This window comes from Equus asinus, chromosome 3, assembly GCF_041296235.1.
Source record: "Equus asinus isolate D_3611 breed Donkey chromosome 3, EquAss-T2T_v2, whole genome shotgun sequence".
NCBI lineage: Eukaryota > Metazoa > Chordata > Mammalia > Perissodactyla > Equidae > Equus > Equus asinus.
The window spans coordinates 4,676,124-4,701,882 of NC_091792.1; the positions used below are offsets into that span (position 1 = coordinate 4,676,124).

Here is a 25,759-nt window from a genome sequence, read left to right on the forward strand (position 1 = left end):
TGGGGAAGGGGGGAGGGGGGAGGGCAAAAGGGGTGATTAGGGTCACATGTGAGGGGATGCACTATAATTAGTGTTCGGGTGGTGAACTTGATGTAATGTATCCAGAATTTGAAATATGATGTACATCCAAAAAAAATAAAAATTAAAAAAATAAAATAAAAAACTAAGCTATGCAATAGAACAGCAATAAAATTAAAAAAAAAAAAAGAAAGAAATTATGCACAATTAAATATATAAAGGGGGGGACCAGCCAAGCAGCATGGTGATTAAATTTGTGCACTCCACTTCGGCAGCCCAGGGTTCATGGTTTCGGATCCCAGGTGTGGACCTACACACTGCTCATCAAGCCATGTTGTGGTGGCGTCCCACATACAAAATAGAGGAACATTGGCACAGATGTTAGCTCAGGGACAATCTTTCTCACCAAAAAAATACATATAATAAAATAAATAAATGGTATTTTTATATAGCACAAGGTCCTTACCATATGACACAACCAAAAGGTTCAAATATCTCAGCACCAGTAAGCTCAGCTTCAATCTTAAAAGTACTTAAGTGCAATAGTAATTTTCAGTGCATATTATAAACAAGAGCTGGGACAAAACTAATTTCACCTTTCTGATTATTCATTTTTAATGAAAACACTAACCACTGTTTATCTATTCATGTGAAACTCTAAAATTTTATTCAAGATGAGTCCAGGTCTATTGGATAGAATTTGAGCATTCGTGAAGTGACAGAACATACTACAGGGAAAGCATAAGAACATACAGATTCATTTTCCCTCAAGTCTTAAAAAAGGAGTCTTTGACTCAAATGGAGCTTCTGTTTGGTGAATTAATGGGTCACCATAACCAAAAGATTGTAAGTCACAATTTAACAGAAAACCAGAAGGGTAAAAATAGCAAAGACTAAACATATAATATCCTTCTTTCTTCATCTTTGCTTCTGGAAGGTGTGTCTTTCCTAAACTATGAATCACTGCCACAGACCTTGCAAATTTGTTCCGTAAGAGGGAAGTGCCAGAGGAACAGTAACGCTCTTCATTGTGGCTTCCTGCTCAGGAGGGCAAGGTGCAGGACTCCCTTCCCCACAGTTACACAAACGGAGACTAACGTTAAAGGGAAATAGTCCACATTGTCTCAACTTCACCTTTCTATAACAACTGTGGTGACTAGGCTAATAGAAGGCAGGATCTTACTGCCTCCCCTTCTTGGACCAGTCTTGGGTGTTGTCATAACCAAAAACACCATAGAACTTCCCACATCTCAATCCTAAAAGGTAAATGAAAGCATGGTTCATAAAATTTGCAGTTTATGTTTGATATTTTGGCAACTATTGCTTCTCTATAAGCCTGGAAATAAAAGGACTAGGGCTTGAATTTTGAACCAGAATCAGAATTAAGGCTTTCTCTTTCTTTCAAGACTTTTTTTTTTTTTTCAAGATTGGCACCTGGGCTAACAACTGTTGCCAATCTTTTTTTTTTCTGCTTTATCTCCCCAAACCCCCCCGTACACAGTTGTATATCTTAGTTGCAGGTCCTTCCAGTTGTGGGATGTGGGACGCCGCCTCAACGTGGCCTGACGAGCGGTGCCACCGCAGCGGAGCGCGCGAACTTAACCACTCGGCCACGGAGCTGGCCCCTCTTTCAAGACTTTGACTGCTACAGAATTTTACCAAATTTCCAAATTAATAATTGTTGTATTAACCAAAAGTTTTTCAATATTGTTGAAAGCAGAGCATTGTCTAAAATCTATGTATGTAACCTTATCTCTGATTTTTTTGCAATACCTAAAATGTCTATTTTTATATACTCCTTTTGATTGTTTCATTAAAAAATAAAAGTTAGTATTGACTTCTAAGCTTTTCTCCTAAGGCATTCTTCTTCCCATATGTGAAACAAAAGTTGCAAATGACAGCATCTTCAAAATTATATAGAAATAAGTTATGTTCCATTTATTTTCTTAGTCTTCCCAATAATAATCGCCTGAACAATCATGGTAACGAATGTGTGGGTGGAATTGTTATTACTTTGTTTCTTCAGGCTCATTTAGCTAATTCAGTGTACAGCAGCAACACCTAGTGGACATTTTTGTACTTCTCAGAGAAGAATCAGTTCACTACCTTTCAAAGCATGAAATTTGCTAAGGAATGCAATCTGTATGGATATTACTGATGATTATATTTCTTACTTTTGCTCTGGTGAGCAAACGTGTGAATTTATAGAATTCATCTATTATAAAGAATGATAATCAGCCTCACAATTATTCAGTATTTAAAGAGAGAATTATTTAAAATGTGTGAAAACACACACATAGTCTATGCTTCAAATTTAGTATGTCATATTATTTTCTAAAATAAGCTTTTTAAGGGAAGCAGAGCATGTGCCTGAATTGCCAGTAATAAGAATTCTCTGAGTGAACCCGTTCATTCTCACTTACATTCCTGTATGTCTGTGGAAAGATGCTCTGTAGAAGTAATTGATGCCGCTGTGATAAACGTGAGGCACGAGGAGAAAATAACGTGTGCTCTCCTAGGAGCTGAGATGAAAATGCATTTAGTGAGGAAGCAAAGCTGTGCTTGCCCCGACATTCTCACTTTCTTCTGCCACAGTCAGGCGGGATTTGTCAGACCTTCGATTAAAACCAGCGTGGGAGAAAGGACTTCACACGTTCATGGAGACGCATAAATAGCTGCCATCTAAATGCGGTGATTATTTAATATCGTTCTAACGCTCCCTCACGACTTTTCTCCCCAGAATCATTTAACGTCATCGACTGCAGGTGAGAAGAGCTCCTCTGCTAGATTAGATTAGAGATGAGCCGCCGACCCAGCGTGCACGGCTGTGTCGAAGGCGCCACTCAGCCTGGCTCCGGCTCTGGGGGCTTCACTGGCTTGTTCCTAGGATCAGGCACGCTGCAAAGATTCAGGTCTTGGAATGGTACAGGGTGGAAGGGAGCACGGTGGAGACATTTGCAAAAGGAAACAAAGAGCAGAGGCGCTCCGATAGCGCTCAGCCATATAATCACTCATTAATCAGTCGACGTTTCTCAGTTCCTCTGTATCCACCAAGCACTGGTCTGGGCACTGGGGACGGTCCAGCAGGGGTCAGCCAACTATAGCCAGTCTGTGGCCTATTTTTGTACAGTCTGTGAGCTAGGGATGAATTTTACATTTTCAAAGGTTCTTTTAGAAAGAAAGAGGGGGGTGGGAAGAATACGTGTATTGAGAAAAACTCAGTTTTTTTCCTCCTATGAGTGTGCTTTACTCTCACACTACCATGGACTCACAACATTTCTGACACCAGACGGGGTTGGCAGGGGGAGCCGCACCAAGCAATTCTCTGACACCAGCTGGGTGTCCCATGATTTAACCCGATTCTGAGACTATCTACCTGGAGATGGCATCAGATCCCACAGGTGAAGGGCTCAGTCCCAGGAGACTGCCTCCCACTTCAGATGTCAACTTCAAGGAGTAGGTCCCAGGTTACCCACAACCTCTGTCCAGCTTGGCTACTAATCGGAGGTCCCCACGACCCCCTACTCGGATTAGATTAATTTGCTAGAGCGGCTCACAGAACTCAGGGAAACACTCTACTTAACATTTACCAGTTTGTTAAAGGATATGGTAAAGGATACCGGTGACCAGCCAGATGAAGAAAGACACAAGGCGAGATCTGGGAGTGTCCTAAGCACAGGAGTTTCTGTGCCCATGGCGTTGGGATGTGTCATCCTCCTGGTGTGGATGGGTTCACCAAAGGTTGCTTGATTTCAAGCAATCAGAAACCCATACTAACGGGATATTATGGAGATTTCCCCACGTAGGCTTGGTCAGTTATTAACTCCATTTCCAGCCTCTCTCCCCTCTCTGGACGATGGGGGTAAGGACTGAAAATTCCAAGCTTCTAATCATGGCTTAGGCTTTGTGGTGACCAGCTCCATCCAGGAGGCCACCCAGAGTCACCTCAATAGAACACAAGACACTCCTGCCACTCAGGAAATTACAAGGGCTTCAGGAGCCCTGTGTCAGGAACCAGGCCAAAGACCAAATGTTAGAACAGAAGGCGCTCCTAGTGCTCCTATCACTGAGGAAATTACGAGAGTTTAGTTGACCTGCCAGCAACGGGGGTCAGAGACCAATGCATATTTTCCTGTTGTTTCACAACATGTAACAGAGACATATGCTCCCCACAAAGCCTGAAATACTGACCGTCTGGCCTTTTACAGAAAAAGTTTGCTGATGCCTGCTGTAAAGAGAGATTTAACTCTCAATGAATTTAGAGACTAGAAAAGAAATTAAAACACTAACACATGCAATAATATAATTTTTTGACCACTTACTGTATGTCAAGCACTGAGTTAAGTGTATTACATTCATCATCTCATTTAACCTTCATCAAAAAACCTATGAGATAATTATGATTATTATCAACTTATCAATGAAGAACCCAAGACGTGAAAAGGTTAATGACCAAGTTCACATAATTGACCAGACCTGGGGTTAAAGTCCCGGCCGTCTGATCCAGAGCACTTAAGCCCTCAGTTCAGGTTCACAAATAAGAAGGACAAAGGCAGAGAGTGGTCAGGATCTCAAGAAACATAGAAACCCCACACGCTATGCGGAGATGGAGGTGGCAGATGACGCTTCTGGAGGGACGCTCAGGGAAGATTTACAGGCCAGGCAGCTTTGAAATTGGGCCTGGAGAGATGAGAAAGGTTTAGATCCGAGACTGCGGTGAAGGACAACCAGGAGCGGAGCAGCCAGGAGGCAGCAGTGGTGAGGGTGTCAGGGGAGCAGAGTCCCACTCAACAGGAAGCGAGTATGCGAGAAGGGAGTCCTAGAGATCGGGTGGGAACTAGACTAGAGTGAGACCGTGGGTGACGTTGAACACTGGACCAAGGGAAAGAGGGAATCCAATAATGTGACTGAGCACTTAAGACTACGCCATTGTCACAATCAGCCGGATGCTCTGTGGAGATTAATCTGACAAGGGTGAATTGGATGGATGCGAGGCAGGAAAATAAACCAGAAGACTATTAACAATAATCCAGCTCCAAGACGATAACGATGTGAACTAGAGGGGAGACAGAACAGAGCGCAAGAGAGAGAGGTGAAGACTACTGTTAAGGTTTCCTGCTAGACGCCTTCCAATAGCTCAAACCACTGCCAGACCGAGGGGTGACGGGCCTGGCGGCCACAACCCCTCTTGCTTCCACAGGCCCCCTTGGGCTAAGTATTGCCTTTTCATGATGATGCCATTTTTCCCCAGCCTTGTGCCAACACACACACACACACACACACACACACACACACACACACCAGTTTTATTGTTTTATTGCCTAAAGGTCCCAGTTTTGGTTCCCTTGATAAAGTCATTCCTTGATATTTATTTTAATAGAATTTCACTTAACAAAAATGTCAATGTTTTGAGGGTGAGTGGGGAGGTGGAGGGAATAATGCGTGATTTACCAGGTCTCCAATACACGGGAATTGTCCTCCAAAAGGCTGGTGATGTCTATACACAGATCAACAGCTCACACTTCCTGGCATGCAGGCCTTGGTTTGGTGGATCTGTCAGTTCACCACTTAAATAACTGAGTGCCTATTCAGCAAAGGAAATAAGAGAAATGAAAATTCAGTCTCTGCCCTGATGAAGCTAAGAGTGTAATAGGTAAATGGAATACACAAACCAATGAACATAGAACATTATAATATAGCTACATATCAATACCACCAGATTATATTCCTTTGGAACACTTGAGGAATGAATTTTTTTTTGGAACAGTTGCATAACATGAACAGGTGAGTGTACCCACCCTCCCACTCTCCCTTTACATATCCAAACTCTCTTTACTTCAACCATGTTGAATAGAAAATGTCCTTACAAATATGCTACTCACTACCAGCTCTTCTTTTTTTTCAGGGAGATTAGCCCTGAGCTAACATCTGCCGCCAATCATCCTTTTTTTGCTGAAGAAGACTGGCCCTGAGCTAACCTGTGTGCCCATCTTCCTCTACTTTATATGTGGGGATACCTGCCACAGCATGACTTGACTGGTGGTGCGTACGGCCATACCCGGGATCCAAACCGGCGAACCCCTGGCCACCAAAGCGAAATGTGTGAACTTAACCGCTGCGCCACCAGGCCAGCCCCAGCTCTTCTTAACCATATCTGGACCTCACTGGAATGTGGCTGTCCCAAGTGCAGGCTGTGGTTGGTAAATCTTGAGGGTGAGGCCAAGCATGGAAAGGCATTGTTACCCTGAGATTGTCTGTGGATGCTTCACAACAAAGAGGAAAGGGGAAAATGTGGCTAGAAGGAAAAACAAACTCAAAAGTAGAGAGAGGCCATATTAAGCATTGAGGACCCAAATCCCAGAGGCAGCAGCATGGAAAGCCTAGAGGGCGAGAATGTGGAGGGGCTGGAATGGGGTTGGGCGTTTGGAAAAGCAGGTCCTTGCACTGTAGTACAGTGAATTCTGGCCTTGCACACTCGCCAGGGGGAGAAGAACCCACTGAACAGCCACAGTCTACTGACCATGAATGTACTCTGAGTTGGTAGATGTTACAGGACAATGGCACTAACAAATCTAAATGCGTACATGCTGAAAGGATGACCAGTAGTTAAAGAGCTGACACGATCGAATAAGATTCATCAGGTAGATTCTCTTAGGGGTGAGTTTTGACTGAGATTTTGAAGCTCATATTCCAGGACTTCTTTGCCATTGTTGACTCGTCTGGTCCAGTTCCCAGCAGTGAGTTGTGGCCTCCTTTCTGCCCTGTTGTGCCTTTGAGTCCCAAGTCCCACTCCCCTCGATGCATGAGTCGCTGTTGAGCCCACAAGGAAGGATTCCAGTAAAGGAAGAAGCAGGATTGTTAGAGGAGCCATTCTGGGGCCTTCTCATTATTCACTGGACACCGTTTCTTTCCCGGCGTGGATTCACAATGCAGCAGCTGTGTTTCAGTTTCTCCTGTAAGGGTAGCTGCAGAGAAAGATCACGAATTAAAGCAGACAAAAAGAGACGACAGATTACTTTACCAGTTACCCCCAGGTTGACAGTCTATAGCTTACAAGCAAATCGTAAAGTGATTTGCTGGTCAACTATATTTTTCTGTAGCTCTTAAGCATCTATCTGAAGACCAAAAGAAGGTGATGGTTTCGGCCCAGATCCAAAGCTCAAAACTGCTGTAATGTAATGTAAGCCAACCTGCAGTTTTATGAGAATTCCTGTTAAGCTTTTGGGCGTTTGGACTGTATGCTGTCAACTTTCATTTTCAAAGAATACATTTTTTTATGATGGCGTTTCCCACATATACTTCCTATTGTCAGCAACACATACCCGGAGTTATTTATAAACTGCTGTCAAACGCTGAAAACATTTCTGCCTCACAACACACTGAACTTGATTCTTCCCCCACTGCCCACCCCGCCACTGCTGACGGAGAAGCAGATGATCTCAAAGCTTTAAGAGGTCCTCGTGGGTCTGTGTGGCAGGAGAGATCTGGTGGGGAGAAAGGAGGGATCAGAGACAGAGAAATAGAAATGGTTCCTGATCAAATGGCTTTGCACGGGAGTCATTCCACCCATGTGACACCTCAGTGCAAGCCTGTGAGAGGACCAGCAGCGTGCCCCACCACCGGGCTGGTCCCTGGGATAGAGAGATGGTGCCTGCGGACTGACAGCAGGAGTTTGTCCTCTTCTTCAAAATGCGCCAGAGACTTCCGTGCCAGTGACTGCATGCTTGGGCCACCGAGGGGGGGCAAGTGAATCCACGTGTGCGCCTCCAGGTGAGAAGCATAGAAAAAAGCCTTCCTCTCCCACGTATCTTGAAGATCTGGGTTCCTGCTCTGATTTTCCTAACAACTAGCTGTGTGGCCCAGGGCAAAATCACAACGTCTGTGAGTTCCAGTTACGTTTTGTGAATAAAGAAGAGATCTGAGTAAATAATCCCCCAGCCCTAACATTCCCTGGACCCATAATCTATCGGTGTATCTGTAGCCTCCACAGAAGGGAAAGTCTGGTGCAGCGGTTCTTCTAAAGCTCCTACTGTCTAGTCGTGTCTATAATCGGGCCAAGTACTGTAGTTTGTGGGATCAACACGAGACACAAAATAACTGTGTGTCATCAGAAGCCAAGAGTTTGGAAAAGACATTTCCCCTAACTAAATTAAACATCACTGCTCAAAAATAATAAGATGCTATAGAAAGAAAGTATCAACACCACCACAAATCAACATCTGAGGAATAGCTCTAGAAAACATCTGGAAAATCGCAGTAAGTTAACAAACCACCAGATAGAACGTTTGATTTCCCAGTCACTGATGTTACTAGCTGCAAAAGCAGTTAAAAGGTCTTGTGAGGAATAAGATCTTGGCACTGGATGAACAGCAAGAACCCCAGCTGTGTGCACTTGCTGTGTAACAAGTGCCAATGCACATACTGTAACGCACACGGTCTGCAGAGGGCGGAAGGCAAACCGCACGACGGGATGGGAAGTCCTGCGTGGGGCCGAGTGATCAGGCTACTGGGACTACAGAACAGGCAAATGCCTCTTTTTACTACAGCAGCCACTTCCAGGGCAACTTCCTTGTGAAATGATGTTTTTCGCTATATATTCGTTCATTTGCTTTTACTAGAAATTTATAGCATGGCCTGGAAAGAACTTCTATTTCCAAGCAAGAGTCCCTCTAAACCATAACAGATGTTGGAAACACTCTGAGGCTGGCTGAAAAAGAACAGGAGGAGGGGATATCAGCAAGGACTATATCAACAATAGACGGAAAAGGACAGGACCCATAGGTGAGAGGCCAGGAAGAGAGACCAGCTGATAGCACCTAAAGCAAGATGTGAATCCTTCAAACTCCTCACCTCAAATGGACATCCATCCTGCGATGGAGATTTTGAAAGAGACTAAAGTAAAACTGCAAGACAAAGGATAAAGCAGGGAGTGTTCAGACGTCAGGACAATAGAACTGTTTGCAATGATACTTAGGCCTTCATTGAAATCATCAGTTCTTTGGAATTTACAAGTTGAAATCTGATCAACATAGCTATCATTCATTCAATAATTAATTGTTAAGCTCCTTCTATGTATCAGGAAACCTTCTAGGTGCAGGGAGGGTTGGGGGAATAACAGTCAACAAAACAGACATGGTCTTGTATGGAGGACACGTTATTCTGGCAGCTCACGAATGAATGAGGGATCACCACTTACAATAAGCATTATGAAAACAAAAAAAGATATGTAGAAAAGGGGTCTCTTCCCTTTATTTATACACTAGAAAAGATAGATAATCAAATAACCACAAAAGTAAATATAAGATTACAACTGTTATGAGTGCTACCAAAGAGAGGTAGATGGTTCTATGAAAGATTCGAACTTGTCAGAGATAAGAGACGGCTTCCTTGAGGAAGGGATATTTGAGCTTTAATCTGAAGGATGAGTGGAGTTTAATTCAGGTGAAGGAGGGGCTGGGACAGAGGTGGGGAGGAGATCTCGAGGAAAAGGCCCAAAGAAGTGGAGGGAGCAAAGAGCTGCAAGGCCAGAGTTGAGGATTGGAGAGCACTCCTACGGAGCAGGCTGCCAACTGAACCTGGAAAAAATTGTGAGAGGAAAATTTGCAGGAGTCTATAGGTCATATTAAAGAGTTTTGTGTTTATTCTCAAAGCATTAAAGGGTTTTTTTAATTGGGGACAACATGGTCAGATGTGGTATTGAGAAGTCCACTCTAGCTGCAGCGTGCAGAACAGATTGCAGGAACAAGAACAAGAAGGGATGTGGATAGACTAGTCAGTGGATTATTTCAGTGGTCCGGGTGATGGAAGCCGGCAGCCTGCACTAGGGTGTGGTGATGGTGGAGGAGATGGCGTTTCAGGGGACTCAAAGCCAGGACACAGTTAGCATGTGAGGTCTCTGAGTGGGCGGGGGAGGTGCTAACAGTTCTAAGAGGTCACACTTGCCATTTGGACAAGAATTTGCTTGAATGCAGAATGCAGGAAGAGGGCAATGTTGTTCTAGGAAACACAGACGACCCAGCAACCCTGCCTTGTCCTTTCCTGTTCACCTAACTTCCAGGTAGTAGCCAACCACTAACACCAAAGATGATGACATGGAAGGAGAAGGAAATCTAGGGGAACGCACAATGCCTTTCCTTCTGGTCCTTCCATATCCGCCAGTCAGCTGGAGTATCGTAGAGGCTGTTGGTAGGATGTGCATGTAGACATAAGTGAAAAAAGAGTTGAGTTAGTTTTGTGCAACACTTTCCGCTCTTCTTTTGAGAACAAAATGCATGTGCACTTATGAGCTGAGAAGTATGAACTGTGTACTTCTTAGGTGGACTTCTCTGTGATTCCACAAGTTGAATGCTCTTACATTTGCATTTAAACCAGCGTTGTACAATATGGAGATAAATGGTAAAATTCAAGTTGATAATAAAAATTTTTAACTTTTCTTTATTAGAACAACATTAAATAAAAAATAAAACACACTATGACAAGTTGAGAGAGACCATGGAAGAAAAGGAACAACATTTTTTAGTACTTTGTATGGCACTTTTTCCCTACTCTTTTGAACAAGGCATCCTGCATTTTCCTTTTGCAGTGGGTGTGGCAAGCCCTGCATTATACATGCCTTTCTAGCTTGTAATTGGCTATTTACTTTCTTAATTCTTACTAGATTGCTCCACTGCTGAACAAATGGTAGGCATGAAGAAAACATCAAATAAAACAAATGTGGAGCTAGGTCAGAAGAGACTATGTAACAGGATTGTTGCAATGGAAGGAGAGGGACTCTTGCAATAGAGAGGATGCTCTGACCGTACGATCTGCAAGTGTCTCGATGGTCTTTATCTGAAGGGGAGATTTGGGCACAGTTATGTGCGCCTGCGAGGACAGACCACGTGAGGACACAGAGAAAGACGCCATCTGCAAGCCGAGGACAGAAGCCTCAGAAGACGCCGAACCTGCCAACATCTTGATCTGGACTTCCAGTCTCCAGAACTGTGAGAAAATAAATTTCTGTTGTTTAAGCCAGCTAGACTTTGGAATTTTGTTAAGGCATCTCTAGCAAACTGATACAATCTTCTTATTTTTGAGATACTTTATAGATCTCTTTAGGAGTCCCTTGTCAGATACATGTATTGCAAATACTTTCTACTTTTTTTTTTTTAAAGATTTTATTTTTTTCCTTTTTCTCCCCAAAGCCCCCTGGTACATAGTTGTATATTCTTCGTTGTGGGTCCTTCTAGTTGTGGCATGTGGGACGCTGCCTCAGTGTGGTTTGATGAGCAGTGCCATGTCCGCGCCCAGGATTCGAACCAACGAAACACTGGACCGCCTGCAGCGGAGCGCGAACTTAACCACTCGACCACGGGGCCAGCCCCAAATACTTTCTACTTTTTCATTTTCCTGATGGTGTCTTTCAAAGAACAGAAATTTTTAATTTTCATGAAGTCAAATTATTTAATTCTTTTATGTTCTGGTTTGTGCTTTTTGCAGAATCATTCCCAACTCCTTCCTGTGCCTCATTATATCAGCCAGGGTCCAATTAGGAGATGAAAACCACACCAGTTATTGAAACAGGAAAGTTTAATATGAAGAATTGTTAAGTAGTGACATGCAGTGAACTACTGAAAGAGATAGAAGAGGATTCTAAGGGGTACAGAAATAGCAACAGCAGATGGCAGCTACCACCTCTAAAGTCAACGGAGAATGAACAAGGAAGGAAATTTCAAAATTTAGAGAACCTACTCCACCAGACCTCCAAGGAGAGGTGTGGCTGCCACTGGAAACTGCAGCCTGCTGGTGGCAATGGAACATGAGGACATGAGCCACAGCAGCCCCACCACAAGGTGACAGAGAAACCTGATGGAGGGCACAGACCTCAGCTGGTCAACAGGACTCACTGACCCCAGCTGGGGTCTCAAGATATGCACTTGTTACTTAAAACACCCCAGTGAAGCTGGGTACCTGAGGGTTACTGTAAATATCCAATAAGATTACCTTTCAACTTTGTTATGAAAAAAAGTTAATCATGTCAATTTGCTATTTTCTTGTTTAACCTGAGGGGTGACACAAGGGTCACAAGGATATATGAACTTGCTTTACAGTATAAAAAGAATGCCTTCAAGGATCACCAGATAACCAGCCCCCAGCTGCCATTCACACCCAGAAGTCAGATTGCTCACAGGCTTGCCTGGAGTGAGAGAAATAAGGATTTCCCCCTTTGTTTCTCTGAAACTTCTCCTTCCAAGCCGCTGAGCTCTATAAAACCCCTGCTTTTTCTCTGTAAAGGGGGATTTGAGAGAACCTACCCTGCTGTCTTCTCCTTTTGGCCAATTGAAGAAACCTTTCTCCATCTCCAAGCACGTGTCCATCGCACACGAACCTGAGATTAAGAGGGTCAGGATCACTAGCAAGGGAGTGAGAGAAGAGAAGGGAAGGGACCTGAGGACCAAGAAGACTGAAAAGGAGCCAGATACTAAGAGGAAAAACAAAGTGAGGAGCACCAGAATCTGAGCATCAATGTCCAGTGCTGCAGGGACAACCATTTCCTCCAGGAGACTTTTCCTTCTAGCCCATCCTCCTCTAATCCTATGTGAGCTTCATACCTCTCAGGATCAGTCTAGATATCTCCTCTTCTGGATGCTTCTCAAACCCCCTGCCTCCCCACACAGAGTTAGGAGCTCCTCTGGCTGCCAAATACATATGTACTCACCCTTTTGACCAAATTCAAGCTCCTGAAACTAAGAGATTATGTTTTTTCTGCACTGTATCTCCAGATCATGACACACTTCTCAGCATGTTGTTATCATTTCACCATTTGATAAATAAAGTTCTTCTAAAAATCTGAATAAATCACTCTTTTCTCTGTCCCAAGCCTCTTTACTTATACTTCTGCCATGGAATTTTTCACCTATTATTATTTTGTATGTTGTTTCCTCTCCCAAAGAAACTATTAGCTCCTCCTAACCTTTGCATTCCTATGATTGACAAGCACTGAGCATTGCACAGAGTAAGCATTTTCTGGATATTTGCTGTATTAAATGATACCAAACTCATAAAAGTTGATTAATATGTAGTAAAACTGAGTTTGTGATTGGCTTATGAACTGGTTCTGAAGACACTTCCTTCTATAACTTTATCAGGAGGCATGTAAGAACCTTGGGGTATCCGTTTAAAGTCAGCCGGCTAGAAGAAACAAATTAGCTTAAAGAGGAAGGGCGGTAGTTTCTCACAGTAGGGACTAGGACGGCCATTGAAACTCTGGAATGGGCTGGAATCAGGCCCTTCATCCCCAGCAGGAGTTCCAGTGCCTCCTCTCCGCTTCAGTCCTCCGGATCCTTCATTCACTCCTTCACCCTTTCCTCCTTCCTTTTCTTCCCTGACAACAATGACGGAACTACAAGGCAGAGGAGGGAAATGCTGCTGACAAGCATTCCCTGAGGGTGAAGATGGCCTCCTCCACTCAAGAGGGAGTCCAAACTCACATGGGATTATTTTGTTCCGTCTCAAATTAAGAGTGAAGGGGCTTTGATTTACCCAGTTTGTGTCAAGTGCCTGCTCCTGGTCCAATCAACTGTAGGGTGGTGCGGCAAAAGCGTGGCTGTCATCCCTGCAATCATGGGGATGGATGAGCAGGGGTAGAGCTAGGAGAGAAATTGAAGAACTAGACAGAAGGAACCCGTCAGGGTTTCAAAGGAGGAAACCATATGTGTAGGGGGCGATGCTGTGCAACTGTAGGGCTGGTCCTAAATTTAATCATGAGCAATCCAGTGTAGGTGGGGTAGGGCCAGCTTTGACGTGACTTGGTGGACCTGAAGGGCCTAGAACTAATCCCTGGTCACATCAGATATGACCACTTATGGAGCGGAGGGTCTTCGACAGCTCCCGCCTTGCTCTGCACTGGGTCACTGATTGGTGACGACTAGTCAGCAGGTGAAGGCACTGGGGCTGGGGACCAACGAGGCTTACGAGTTCTAGTTTTGTGTACTAGCAGCATATCATTACCCAAACTGACCGCTTTGAGAGGCAGCATTTATTTATGTAGCTAAATAGGTTCTGGTAAGTATGAAAAAAATTAATTTCATTATATTTTATTACATCTCATACTACTTATCATATATATGTCATAAGAGAGGATGGCATTGAGCAAGCTGCGTATTTAATGTCTCCTTTGTTTTACTAATGGAAAAAGGACAAAGGAAATTAACCAAAAAATAACCAACAAACACTAAATTTTATAATCTACTCTGCCACTTACTGTCAACTGTTAACTACTTCCTAGAATCGTACGGTCTTTTAAAATTTTCACTCATAACTCATTGACCAGAAAGGGTCCCATGGCCAACCTGACCACCGAGAGCAATCGAACCACGTGCTGGATGCAGAAAGCTGGGCCTACTCGGTGACCAGCACTACCGACAGCATTTCCTCTGCCACACACATTCCCCAACTGCATCTCCACCCTGACACCTTAAGAATGTGCTGTCCCTATAAGGATTATCTGCACTTTAAAATTAAAAGAAATAGGACAATCTTATCAGAAGGCAGTAGATCTTTATTGTTAACATTTTAGGTGAAGGAGGAGTGGGGTTGCAGAAATGGAAATGGATGTAGATACAGAACTTCCTGTCCCTTCAAACGAGATCTCTGGATAAACATCTTTATTGAAGTTGGCCCGTGGTGCTAGAGTTGTTTATGCAGTTATATACTATGGAGTGTGGAGTTGAAGGATTCTAGCAGAATTAGTTAAAGAATATTTTAATTATTTTGGTTCTCAATCATCCTAGTTTGTAATCCAACACCTAAAAATTATTCCTCTTTCTAATTACCAAGAAATAAGCCATTTTTTATCCATTTAGTTTCTATCTTCCCGTGCATTCCTTTCAGATCAATTGCAGGAATAAGAAACTCTTCTCACGAATCATTTCTCTCCACACGCAGTAGTCTTCTCAAGTCAGAGCACATCTACATATCGTCCACCAGATGGCGATGGAAGCCCACTGACAGTTTATACCACAAAGAAGAAAACCAGTCAAGATATGGGGTGAGTGGAGGGCTTTCTAATCTGTTTTTAAACACAATTGTTAAATGGAAAGGGCTGTTGCACTTTAGAGCCTCAGATATTGGACTTTCTTAAAAGCCCAATTGAAAAAAAAACTTTTAGAAAGATATCTTAATGACAAAGTGTTTTTAGTAATCTACCTAGATTATATTTTCTGGTGATTTGTGTGTGTGAGGAAGATTCGCCCTAAGCTACCATCTGTGCCAGTCGTCCCCCATTTTGTATGAGGCTTCCTGAGACAGCATGGCTTAACAAGTGGCGTAATTCTACGCCCAGGATCTGAACCACGAACCAGGGCCGCCGAAGTGGAGCGGGCCAAACTTAATCACTAGGCCATGAGGCCAGCCCCTCTGGTGATTTTTTTAATGAAACAAAATGGTACTGAACACCATTGCTTGGGTAAAGTTTGCTAAGATATCTTTTTTTTTAAGTTGTGAATAATTTGCTCATTGAAGCTTCTTGCCGGGGTTGGGGGGTGGGATAGAAGTGGCATTCCTCAATATGCTTGAAATCTTAGACTTTTTCTTACCCAGCTAAGGCATACAAGGGGAAACCCTCTTAATGGACATCACCAGCTGCTGGAGACTGATCAGCCCCCTTTGCACCTGGATCCTGGAGTTTTCCAGCCAACCCTCCCTTCCTCTTCTATGACTTTTCCCATTTCTCATCCCACTCACTGAAATATCTGGATAATTGGGATCTTGGGGGAGTTTCATAATCACTTCAAGTTTCAGATTTCTCATCCGTAGAATTATTTTTTTAGAAGTCTACTATTTTGTGGAAATAATGTATTAATGTACCTGAAACAATGCCTGGCAAAAAAATAGGTGCTCAAAAAATGGCAACAATTATTATTTTTACCTGCAACTTTTACCTTACTTTGAATGTGAACATGTGACTTATTAATTATAGTGATTTGTATATTGTTCTTATCATTTGTGCTTCATGATCCTGCAACAAAATTATGACTATGCCTGGGGGCTGGCCCCGTGGCCAAGTGGTTAAGTTTGTGTGCTCCACTTCGGCGGCCAGGATTTCCCTGGTTTGGATCCTGGGTGCCAACCAAGCACTGCCCATCAGGCCACGTTGAGGCAGCATCCCACATAGCAGAGCCAGAGGCACTCACAACTAGAACATACAGCTATGTAGCACAGGGCTTTCGGGAGAAGAAGAAGAAAACAACAACAACAACTAAAGATTGGCAACAAATGTTAGCTCAGGTGCCAATCTTTAAAAAAAAATTATGACTATGCCTATTGCTTATATACATGCAGATTTAACTATCAACATTTTTATATTTTGTGTCTACAAAGAACTCATGTATTTGCAGCCATCACAATATTTTGTTGCTTTAGCCTGACTGGCTGATTACAACAATATAAACACACACACACACACACACAGAAGAAATGTTACCTAAGCCCAGAGTGTCCCAAAGCACATTTTCCAAACTTTAGTTGAGGAGGAAAACTAACAGACACTAGGGCCACTGACTTTCCTACCCTTAGTAATGGAGAAAGTACATAGCTGATATGAGCTGGTTTCAGCCTTATAACTTAGAGATCCATTGCAGTTCCATGGAAAACAAAGTAAGAACTCTGTCTTGGAAAGTAAACAGGAAACCCCCACATCACTCATATATCACAAATCTCCTAGATCTGGGAAATAAGAACAGAGAGGCTGAGGTGCCGCCCCATGGCCTAGTGGTTAAGTTTGCGTGCTCCACTCCAGCGGCCCAGGTTTTCACTGGTTAGGATCCTGGGCATGGACACGGCAGTGCTCATCAGTCCATGTTGAGGCGGTGTCCCACAAAGCACAACCAGAGGCACTCACAACTAGAATATACCACCATGTACCAGAGGACTTTGCGGAGAAGAAGAAGAAAAACAGCCACAGCAACAACCACAAAAAAGATTGGCAACAGACGTTAGTGCAGGTGCCAATCTTTTTTTAAACAAGAAAAAGAACAGAGAGGCTGAGAGAGTTGCCTTTTGGGTTAAGTTTATGCAATCTACAACTGGGAACCATGTGATCCAGTGTCAGTGAGGACTCTCATTCAAAGATAATGAGACTAATTTTGATAAATAATAAAGACCTTTATTATGTTTCCTTAAAGATGTAATATCAAGGTCTTTCACAGAAAAAAGTAGACAGTCAAGCTTCCTGCAATACCGCTGCACACCTCCCCTCTCTCCAGTTCCCTGCTCGTGACAGCTCCCTCTCGTCCTTCCCTTCCCATCCCCCGTCCCGCCGCGATATTCTCTCCATTTTGCTTCCACTTCGTTCACTTTTTCTTCCCACCTGGTGTAAAAGTGAGAAGGCATCAACTCTTGTGTCCCTGCATGCCAGCCACACTTAGAGGACAGCCAGAGGCCTCCCAGTCCTTCTCTTCTTGGTAAGAAGATGTGGCATCATCTAGAATGTATATTTCTCTCTTCATGAAGGTTTTTCTCATAGAGAATTGCTGGGGAATGACATTCCCCACTTTGTTATATTTAAAAGGAGAGGGGCCAGCCCGGTGGCGCAGCGGTTAAGTTCTCACATTCCACTTCGACGGCCCGGGATTCACAGGTTCAGATCCCGGGTGCGGACATGGCACTACTTGGCATGCCATTCTGTGGTAGGCGTCCCACATGTAAAGTAGAGGAAGATGGGCATGGATGTTAGCTCAGGGCCAGTCTTCCTCAGCAAAAAGAGGAGGATTGGCAGCAGTTAGCTCAGGGCTAATCTTCCTCAAAATAAATAAATAAATAGATAGATAAATAAACAAATAAATAGATAAATAAAAGGAGAAAAGCTCACAGGAGAAGTTCCTGTCTGAAATGGCGCTCTTCCACACCAAGTCCCCTGTGGCTAAGCCCTGGAATGTTAGTACATTTGCTGGAGTGTGACAAGGACTTACATAGCAACTTTGTGCAGGAATCTACTTGATTTCTACTTTCATTGGTGAAGAAGAAAGCTGTTATAAGAGAAAATCTTTTGAAAGAGATTGTGAACCAAGAAAATAAAGAAAATCTCCTTCAGTGCTTGAAAGGAAGGACCCCACAGGAAGGACAGTGCGTTCGCTTTCGAGGGCTGCCATAACGAAATGCCACAGACTTGGGGGCTTGCACGATAGAAATGTGTTTCTCACAGATCTGGAGGCTGGAAGCGCAAGGCCGAGGCTTCCCAGGTTTGGTTTCTCCTGAGGCCTCTCTCCTCAGCTTGCAGATGGCTGCCTTCTCGCTGTATCCTCACACGGTCTTTCCTCTGTGCATGTGTCTGTGTCCTAATCACCTCTTATAAGGATGCCAGCCATAGGATGAGGGCCCAAACATGTGGCCTCCTTCTGTCTTAATTACCTCTTTAAAGGTCCTATCTTCCAATACAGTCACGTTCTGAGTTATTAGGGGTTAGGACTTCCACAGAAGAATTATGAAGGGACACAATTCAGCCCATAACAGAGATTTAAATTTTATTGGAATTATAGTTGGATATGCCTCTAAAGACTTTAAGGGTATTAATAAAAGTTTTTGTGATTATTGAAAATATCAAACTAAATGAAATCCAAATGACAAACAGAATGGCCGGTTATGGAATCTGGAATTGGGAGAGAATATAGAGCATGTGAACTTGAACTTCCCGCCCAACGTGGGGACACCTTTTCCAGGACCCCAGCATCCTGTGCTTGAATGTATCTCAGGTTCAAAAGTCAACTCATTTGTCCTTGCTCTGACATCCGAAGCCACAGAGTTACCACGCTTCAGAAGAAAGCTTTCAAATATTTTAGGAAGCTTATCATTTTCCCATGGTCTTATCTTCTCTAGTCCAAACGCCCCAAATTCCTGGACATTTTTTATACGGCAAGCTTTTTAAACATCTTGCCATCACAGTGGATTAAAGACTGTCTCCTCTCTAACTGAATGAGTATGTTCAACAACATTTTTTTAATCTGGCATTTTTTCAAGAGAGAATTGTGTTTCACACAATTGATTTTTTTTCATGTAATTGACGTTTATCCGTTCAACCAGTATTTAAAAAAGAAATTAACTAAATCCTCTGTAATACAGAAACATTCCTTCTTATGATATTCTAACTTACATAGTTTCACAAAGAAAAGTAAATCTACCTTCTGGAGTAACAGTATGTCAACTTCGCCTGCTCCCAGCAGATGGCAGTGAACATCCTGCACAGTAAGTTCGTCAAGGGCAGTGCTCCCAGCCTCTCCGTGTCACAGCACAGCTAGAAAATAGAGTATTTTTGTGGGGTAAATAAGCAAAGGTGTTGTAGCCAAAGGAGACTAGCCTGGGGATCCCCAGAAGGCCCCTCAGCTGTCCCAGCATCTGAGGAGGATTGACACTGTGGCGCATCTTCTAATGTTCTGCCGCCCACAGTGTGCGCTGGTACGTTGGTTGGGAAGTTCTGATCTGGGTCATCTTCTTATTAATTTGAAACCTATAATGAGTATATTTTTAAAATGTATTTTATAAATATTAATACCAAAATTTATGTCAACGAAATAGCAGAGAGAATTTTGAAGGTATTTTGAATAAAATGAATTTGAAGAAGATAATAAAAACAGAGATTTAAAAATGAAAACTCAAGGCCCACCCCGTGGCCAAGTGATTAAGTGTGCATGCACACTCTGCTTGGTGGCCCAGGGTTTTGTCGGTTTGGATCTTGAGCGCGGACCTAGTACTGCTCATCAAGCCACGCTGAGGTGGTGTGCCCCATAGCAGAACCAAAAGGACCTACAGCTAGAATATACAACTATGTACTGGGGGCTTTGGGGAGAAGAAGGAAACAAAAGAAGACTGGCAACAGATGCTAGCTCAGGGCCAATGTTTAAAAAGAAAAAAAGAAAAAGAAAAACTAAAGATGAAAACTCATAATTAAATATAAAGTACAATAGGACAAACCATTTGAAAGTAGGAAGAATTCTGAAGGGGAGATAGTGAATCACGCCATTGCAAAAACGCTATTTGCTATGGACTGGATTGTGTCCCCTAAATTCCTATGAAGCCCTAAGCCCCCATATGACTGTACTGGAGACAGGGCCTTTGAGGGGGCCACGGAGGTTACATGAGGTCGGCAGTGTGCAGCCCTGATCTGACAGAACTGGCGCCCTTGTAAGAAGAGACACCAGGGAGCTCTCTCCCTGCTGTGCAAGGACACAGTGAGGAGGCGGCAGTCTGCAATCAGGAAGAGAGCCTCACCAGAACCGGCCCCTGCTGGCACCTGATCCTAGACCTCCAGCCTCCAGAGCTGTGAGGAAATAAATGTCTGTCGTTTAAGCCGCCAGTCTACAGTATTTTGTTATGGCGGCCTGAGCTAATACACCATTTTCTACAAACAATAATCAGCAAGAGAAAAAGTAATTGACAAAACGGAAACTGTTGAAGGTGTGGCAAGATGATCTGTGTCGACATCATGCACCCATTAACCCATTGGGAGACAGTTCAGTATCTTGAAGGCCTAAGAAAGTGCTGCTGCTATAGAAAGCCAGGGAAATGCCAGGCACATTTTAATCTGCACCACATCAACACACGTGGTAGCAGGTGGGAATACACTGCAGCTGTTAAGAGGTTCCCTTAGGATCATCAAGGAGGGGCATTCCTTGATGCCCTCAATGGACTTTCAAATGTAAATGAAAAGACGCCCTTTGGAACCTGCTACTCAAAGTGCTGTTCATGGACCAGCAGCATCAGCATCACCTGGGAGCTTGTTAGAAAGGCAGAATCTCGGGCCTTCCCAAACCTACCACATCAGAATCTGCCTTTTAACAAGATCTTCAAATGCACATTAAGGTTTGAGAGGCACCACTTTACACCTTATACCAGCAAAAAAGAGCAGCGTAAGCCTGATTCTAAAGCTTTAAAGAACTGGCTCACATTTCTGTTTGGTAGAAATGCATGTGTGGCCTAGGAGGGTAAACACCCCTACTTACTCTGGACTTGTGAATATTGAGACTTATGGAGCTTTGGGAACCTAACCTGTTCATATGTAGAAGAGTTTTTAAGGTTCTTGAAGTGGGTTGTATATTCCCTCTGTCTTCTGAAACAGAGTGTAGAGCATAATTTAGTTTTTCTTGGTAATTGGTGGCCAAAGCTGTGAATATCTGCATAAATATAGAGATGCCCTAAAGAGCTTTCAGGTTACATAGTAGGCACTCAGGAAATCCCCTTCAGAATACCTGGCTAGAAATTCTCAGATGGCAGACTTGTGGGCTGTGTTTATCGTATTCCCAGAGGAATGTATAGGGTTGTTTGATTTAACTAATTGCCTCAGACTGCTGAGCATTTTCATTTCTCCCATTTTTCTGATTTTGTCTTTCCTGTACTTATTCAGCCAGCTAACAGTGATTGCTGCTCTCAAGGTGCCGGTATGAACAGCATTTCCTTCCTAACCTGCTGTGGGCTGGGTAAGCGGATAACCATAGGAATTACAGGATATCTAAAATAATAGCCAGATATTCTAAGTGAGAACTCAACAGAATTTCCTGTAAGTACATGCTCTTTTGTGGACAGGCTAACTATATAGTAATTATCTGCCTAATAATTCCATCCCTTTTTTCTCTTTTAGGATCTTATTTGTGTCTTAGACAGTTGAGAATAAAATGATAGTTAAATGACACTGATGTAACTGATCAAATGATACAATATCAGTGAAATTATTTCTTCCTATCACAATATGAGTGGTGGAAATCAACTTAGAATGCTGTGAGGAAAAGAAGAAACAAAGATTCAGAAGGAATGTAAGAAAAAATAATACAGAAAGTTTGTAGGAAAAAAAAGTCAAGAAATTGAAACATAAGTGAGTAGGAATATATGTAAAAGATCCTGCATAGGATCTTTGGGGACAGATTACATCCTATTAATCTTTGTATGCCTAACACCTAGCCTACTAAAAATGCTATAAATGTGTGAATACATTAGATAAAGGAGGAGAAAGAAGAAAATTGCATCTTCTTATTGGGAGGGGGACACCTAAAAGGGGACGTCACTAAAAGAGAAAACGTGTGTTCTATGAAGGCCAAATACGATTTTAAAACTAGAGAATAAAAAGACGGGCTGAGGAAGATGGGAAGCCAGGCAGCAACAGAGAAAAACTGGACTATCGCCTTTTGAGAGAGAGATAGGTGTTCAGTTGTGCAAGGCTCCCACAACTTCTGTTAGAGAGAATATGAGTTGTTAAGTTGGGGGTGACAAACTACGGCGCATGTGTCAGAACTTGACTCTCAGCAAAAATTTACCTCCTGCACCTGTGGCAGGGCTTAATTTCAGCTAAAGACTCTTTCCCACTGAACACAGACTTGGCCTCAGCATTTGCCTCAACCCTGCCGAGCAAATAACCAGAATTGACACTGCCACATTTGGCATTCCTGGCACTGTAATTAAATATCTACAATCTATCATTTTCACGATTGGCAAAGGATGGGAGAGACGTCCTGAAGAAAAGGACAGTCATCTCCCAACGTACAAAGAATAAACCAATTCAGCTTAACTTTGTTATTCAAAACAGTGGTTCTCAGATTTTCCTGTGCGTCAGAATAACCAGAGAGCTAGCTGTTGGGTCCCATCTCCAGCATTCAGTAGGTCTAGGGTGGGACCTGAGAATTTGCATTTCAAACACTTTGAGATCCACCATTCTAAAGAATACAGGAACAAAGTCTAAATATGTAAAATTAAAAATCCTTTGACACGCAAAACAGTATGTCATAATTAGCATAGCTTTATGAAGAAAAATGTAAATTAACCAAGTATAGTTTATACTGAATAGAGAAAAGATTTTGGAGCTAAATAGACCCTGATTTGATCTCTGGTTCTGCTATTTACAGGCTCATGAGTTTTACTAAGATTACTTGAACTCTATAAGCCTTAGTTTCCTCTGATAAAATAGGGATAAGAAAAATATCCCATAGAATTATTGTGAGGACTAACTGGAAAAAATATATCTAAAGGGACTAACACAGAGCCTGGTACATGGTAAGTATTCATCAATCCTTCATCCTTTTCCTACTTTTCTTCACTGACAGCAGTCATGGAACTTAAAGCAATAGAGTGAAGTAACATTTTCATAAAGGTTGTAGGATGTCATGCAAAAAATTCTTATAAACCTGCTAGAAAATACTATGGTGAATTAGCGGACAAGTGGAAGCAGCTTAGGTGATAAAGATTGTGGGGGAGATCTGTTAAAACACAGAGTCCCAGTCCTCCCCTTTAGGAGGCTCCCCGAATGAGACAGGCTCACCTTCATTCCATATACCTCTGATTAAAATAGGCACCTTACACCCAGAGGTGTCAACTCAAATAACCAAGAACCATTTTATAGATAAGAGAGATAAGGTGAGCTTTACCTGAGCCACGCTGAGGACCATAATCCAGGAAGGCAGTCTCCACAAAGGAAGAAAGTGTTCAAGAGAAGCTTGGTTTTCAGTACAGTTTTACACCTTTTTAGAACAAACAACATACCTCGAACACACCCAGGATACACGTGCAGCAAAGTTTCAAAGAAGTATTCAGTTGCAAATTAGTGGTTTATGACCCTGATGTCAGGAAAGGGAACCTATCTTTAGGAGTACTGATACTCATTACTGATACTGGTGATGTAGGAGGGGAAGTATGCACTCTTATCTTCAAAGAGTGTGTTCTTTTGAGATAATGTTTAGTGCATCCTTTAATGGTTAAAGGAGATGTACAATGTATGTTCCATAGGCCATAAATCAGGCTTCTTTAGGTCAAGCCAAATGAATGAATTTTTTTTTTTTTAAGATTTTACTTTTTTCCTTTTTCTCCCCAAAGCCCCCCGGTACATAGTTGTATATTCTTCGTTGTGGGTCCTTCTAGTTGTGGCATGTGGGACGCTGCCTCAGCGTGGTTTGATGAGCAGTGCCATGTCCGCGCCCAGGATTCGAACTGACGAAACACTGGGCCGCCTGCAGCGGAGCGCGCGAACTTAACCACTCGGCCACGGGGCCAGCCCCCCCGCCCCCAAATGAATGAATTTTAAACCAGAGTAGCTACCCTATATACCTCAAAATGTGAAAATTTCTTTTCAGAGGATACCTTTTAGGGACAGAAAGCCAACTGCCTGGTTTTTCCCTTTCCTTCATAATGGCGGCCCTGAATCCAGAGCCTTTTTCTGAGCCATTTTTCAAAGGACTCCCGGGAGTTGTTGGCAGCTGTAACTGTGTGATCTCCTTGACGAAGCAGAGTATGAGCTTTTGGTCACGTGGGGCTTAGGCTTCCGTGAAGAAGTTGGAAACGTTGTGGAAAAGGGCTTGCCCCTTTTGTGTATATGAAATATGTTGGAAATCTTAAAATTCAAAAGTACAAATCCAACTACTATTTGTAAAATACTATTTGTAGTTCATTTGGGGCAGGAAAGCACCCAGTGAGGCTGGTACCCGAGGGTTACTGTAAATATTCAATAATATATATAATTACCCTTCAACCATGTTCCCAACACAGACAGATGAAAAGAAATTAATCTTGTTAATTTGCTGTTTTCTTGTTTAACCTTCAGGGTGACTCAAGGGTCACAAGGATTTATGGGCTTGTTTTCCAGAAGAAACAGAACACCTTCAAGGAAGTTACGATCGCCAGATAACCAGCCTCTAGACGCCATTGATCCCAGAAGTCAGATTGCCCAAGAGCTTGTCTGGAGTGAAAGAAACACAGATTTCCCCTTTGTTTCTGCGAAACTCCTCCTTCCAAGCCCCTTAGTGCTATAAAACCCCCTGCTTTCTTCTCTTGTTTTGGCGGATTTGAGAGAACCTATCCACCCTCCTTCTCATTTTGGCCAGTTCCAATAAACCGTTCTCCACCTCCAAGCACGTCTCAGGGTTTGGCTTATCGCGCATGGGCACATGCCTTTGTGAGTAAGACGTTCAGGATCACAAGTATCATTAATTCACCACAACAACTAAAGGGAAGTGTTGCATTATTCCCAGGACCACAGCACACTTTATGCTTTGCATAATCACTCAGTAAATTAGACATCGCTCCAGAAATACCCTGTTAGAGCCCATTCTGAACTCCACGTTCTTGAGCAATTGCACTGCTAACACAGAATGACTGGCATCCTCAGGACTCCAAGAAGACTTGGGTAACCGGTCCAGGGTTTGCTTGCCAGTTAGCAGGCCGGGACAGGCCAGCGAGCCAAAGATTTCACCAACGCGGAGAAAGCAAGCGAGTTCTTGCTCTGGATGCTACAGCTCCTGCTCTGAACACCAAGAGGACGAGCCAACCATGGGCAAAAAGCACGAGGAAGACGCGGCTCATCTTCCAGGCCTCCTTACTCCATCTTCCCCCTCCCCCAGCCCCGATGCGGTCGGTGGGACAGCTTGCGCAGAACGCAGTTCTCACTGAGATGGTGTTGATCATAGAGGAACGTTTCCTCTTCCTTTGCCCAGGATTATAATTTCCTACCGACAGGGAGCTTGAAAGCCCTATTTCCTTTGGAATTAATATTAAGGGGGGGGGATAAAGATTAGAAAACAAAGCCAAGCGCAGAGGTCCTCCGGAGGAAGGGGGCGGGGGCGGACGGCCTGGCGTCGCCGTGGGCTCCGGATGTCCCCTCCCGGCCCCGCGGGGCCCAGGCCCTGGCCGCCGGCGTCCAGCCTCGCCCGGGTGCGGCCCCCTCCGGCTGCGGCCCGTCCCTCCGCCCGCCCGGAGCCCAGGGCCGGCCTGCAGGGGGCGCGGCGGCGGCGGCGAG

At 43.5% G+C, this 25,759-nt stretch overlaps 1 long non-coding RNA gene across 2 annotated transcripts; it reads right to left on the reverse strand.

Annotated features, from left to right (window-relative positions):
* Positions 1-5,324: 5,324 nt before the first annotated feature.
* LOC106829805 (uncharacterized) lies at positions 5,325-25,687 on the reverse strand. Of its 2 annotated transcripts, none has more exons than XR_011501827.1 (4): positions 24,109-25,687; positions 19,173-19,285; positions 6,603-6,983; positions 5,325-5,602 (listed from the first exon to the last, which is right to left on the reverse strand). It is a non-coding gene; the product is annotated as an uncharacterized lncRNA (long non-coding RNA). The 2 variants fall into 2 exon arrangements; XR_006525753.2 differs by having other exon boundaries at positions 23,400-25,687.
* Between the last annotated feature and the right edge of the window lie 72 nt (positions 25,688-25,759).